The 2,877-nt window shown below is 32.8% G+C and overlaps 1 pseudogene across 1 annotated transcript; it reads left to right on the top strand.

Moving 5' to 3' along the window:
* The first annotated feature begins 339 nt into the window (after positions 1-339).
* LOC111275909 (protein LIGHT-DEPENDENT SHORT HYPOCOTYLS 7 pseudogene) lies at positions 340-2,641 on the top strand (annotated as a pseudogene). Its single transcript, XR_016333832.1, has 2 exons — positions 340-1,148; positions 2,245-2,641. The product of XR_016333832.1 is annotated as a protein LIGHT-DEPENDENT SHORT HYPOCOTYLS 7 pseudogene (transcript).
* The last annotated feature ends 236 nt before the right edge of the window (positions 2,642-2,877 follow it).

Below are 2,877 nucleotides of genomic sequence, written 5' to 3'. Positions count from 1 at the left end.
TACCTATTTGAAGTATTTTGTTTCTCAATTTCTAAGTGATTAATTGTTTTCCATCAACATAAAAGTTGCTGGTAGAGATGGGAGAATATAATTAATGCAATCCTTCTCATCTTATAATCCTATTCTCTAAGATCATAGATTCTATGCTGTCCAATTTTTGCATCCCAAATTGGAAAATTCTGATTAATCAACTCACTCTAACTCGGGTTTAATTCACAGTGAAAAAACCTGGTCAGAATTTTTAAAACGTAGTGCTAATTACGCTAATGTACTGGATAATGATTGCTTGGATGATGGAAGCATAATTATAAATATATAGAAAAAAGTATAGTTAATGCTAATAGTACAATTAAAGGAAGAAAATAATGTGACAGCAAGAAAAAGAAGAGCTAAAGCACTTTCATAGGACCCATAGCTTGTCCCCTCAGTAGCCCCATTGATTGATTTTCATTTTCCTCTCTTCTGCAAATTTTTTTCTTTTCTTTTCTGTTTCCTTCTTCCACCCTTTCTTCCCAAGATTCTTTTCCTTCTTCTTTGTCTAGGAAAATAGTACTAGAGACAATGATGTCAATCAACAAAGGAAAAGAAATAGCTGAAGGGTCTTCAAGATCAACAGCTGTTGCTGCTGCTGCTTCTGCTGCAGATCATCAGCAAAATCCTCCTCCCTTAAGCCGGTATGAGTCACAGAAAAGAAGGGATTGGAACACTTTCGGTCAGTACTTAAGGAACCAAAGGCCACCAGTTGCTCTTTCTCAGTGTAACGCCAATCATGTGCTTGATTTCCTTCGTTACCTTGATCAATTTGGCAAGACTAAAGTGCACTTACAAGGTTGCGTGTTCTTTGGGCAACCTGAACCACCAGGGCCTTGTACATGCCCTTTAAGACAAGCTTGGGGTAGCCTCGATGCTCTCATCGGACGACTTCGAGCTGCTTATGAAGAGAATGGTGGCTTGCCTGAAACCAACCCTTTTGCTAGTGGTGCTATCCGAATTTACCTTCGTGAAGTGAGGGATTCCCAAGCTAAAGCTCGAGGAATTCCGTATAAGAAGAAAAAGAAGAAGAGAAATCCATTGAAGACCAATGAAGATAGCTCAAGCTTCCCTATTCAGCAATCTTGATTTCTCTCTGGTTTTCCCTCATAAAAGTGGTAATTACTTTTTCTTTTTCTTCAGCACAGTCATCCCTGAGTTAGCTCAGCATAAAACTTTGACTTCGTGAAATGAAAACACAAGAAATAATTGAACTTTACTTTAATTAATAGATAAAATAAGCTTTAATTGTCAGCTGATTACTTTAGTTAAGCTGAAAAATACTTCGGAAAAAATATTGAAAGAAAGAACAATTTTTTTTTTATTACAAAAGCCTGTATACAATATTGACCTTTAGGCCTCACTATTATTCATTGATGATAAACCCTAGAGGCAAAGGCCTTGAAAACCCTAATTTGTATAGTAGTTTACTTTAAGAAAGACAAGACACAATGACAGTACTTAGTAACTTTACCTTAATATCAATAACAAACATTAATTGCTATGATAATGAGAAGCTCTTCTTCTTCCTCTCTTTGTTTTTCTTTTTGTTTTCTCCCTCTAACTCTCTCTCTCACATGCAAAAATCTCAATAATTTTAATGGTCTCCAAATTTAATATTAATTCCCATTTTCAAGCTTCCTTTTTTCTCTAGTGAGTTCTGGCTCCTTTAGGATTCTGCGCTATCTTGTGTCCTCCATGAATGGCCATAACACTTTGGATTATATGTATAAATAAATATATATTTATGTCCTTTTCATATAATCTTGAGAAAAGTTCATGATTGAATATTTCAGGACAGTAGGATCAACCCAAATGCTTATTCATTGTCTTTGTTTTTTATGTGAAGATAAGATAAGCCATTATATGAATGTCCTAATTTTATTTTGTTAATAATTCTATATGCAATTGACCTGTGTTTGCCTGAAATCAGATTTTCTTTTGTCCTCATCAAAAAATTGCTAATTGTTCCCCTATTTTATTAACCCAACAAATGCTTTGCAGCTAATATTAGTTTCAAGCAATGTGACAAAAAAAAAAATAACTCTGCAAAAACATCATAATTATGCTTATCTATGATGTGAAATTACCCCAAGTTATTAACAAATTTCACCACCATATCTTTTCAAATTAGCTCTAAAAACCCAAATTTGATCAAGCTTATTAATCTCATGATTTACTCCTTTCATGATCATTTCATTTGTCTTATTTCAGGTCCTATAATAAAATTACAAGAGTTTGAATCAGTTTGCTTCTACATCATCATGTCAAAGCTCCATCTTACTCGAAAGCGCAATCATTTCCTCCTTGGATCAAGATAATATTGGTGATTTTATAGATAGCTAGATGATGATCAGCACTGTGTTTATTGTTTTAAATGAGTATCAAAGCGGGAAATGGGGCAATATATATAAAAAAAACTGGAGTTGAAGAGGGTAAGTTGCTTTTTTTTTTTTTTTTTCTTATATATATGTTTCCTTTTTATTTCAAGTTATGACTTAATTAGTAATTTGTCAAATGCAGTCAAGTTTGTTCCATGAACTATTCTCCAGGTATATGTATATGGATGCAAATGATTATTATAATAATGTATTTCAACTGTTCCAGCAAATTTTTTTTAATGATTTTAGATAAAATGTGTTGGATCTTCTTCAACATTTAGTATTAGGTGGAGATAATACCTTAAATTATTAGGAGAAAAATGATTGAGTGGTTGCCTCTCTATGACATATCATAATATTGAATAATGATCTAGTGTAGATTACTAAAAGGTACAAAAAAATAATATATATATATATTTTAATAAAAGAGGCCACGGCTTGAGGATAAAGATAAAGATTGTGATAT

Source organism: Durio zibethinus, chromosome 25, assembly GCF_047325235.1.
Source record: "Durio zibethinus cultivar Kanyao isolate XHJ-2024 chromosome 25, ASM4732523v1, whole genome shotgun sequence".
NCBI classification, from domain to species: domain Eukaryota; kingdom Viridiplantae; phylum Streptophyta; class Magnoliopsida; order Malvales; family Malvaceae; genus Durio; species Durio zibethinus.
The sequence above is the reverse complement of the archived record's forward strand: the minus strand, read 5'-3'. Positions and strand labels throughout refer to the sequence as shown.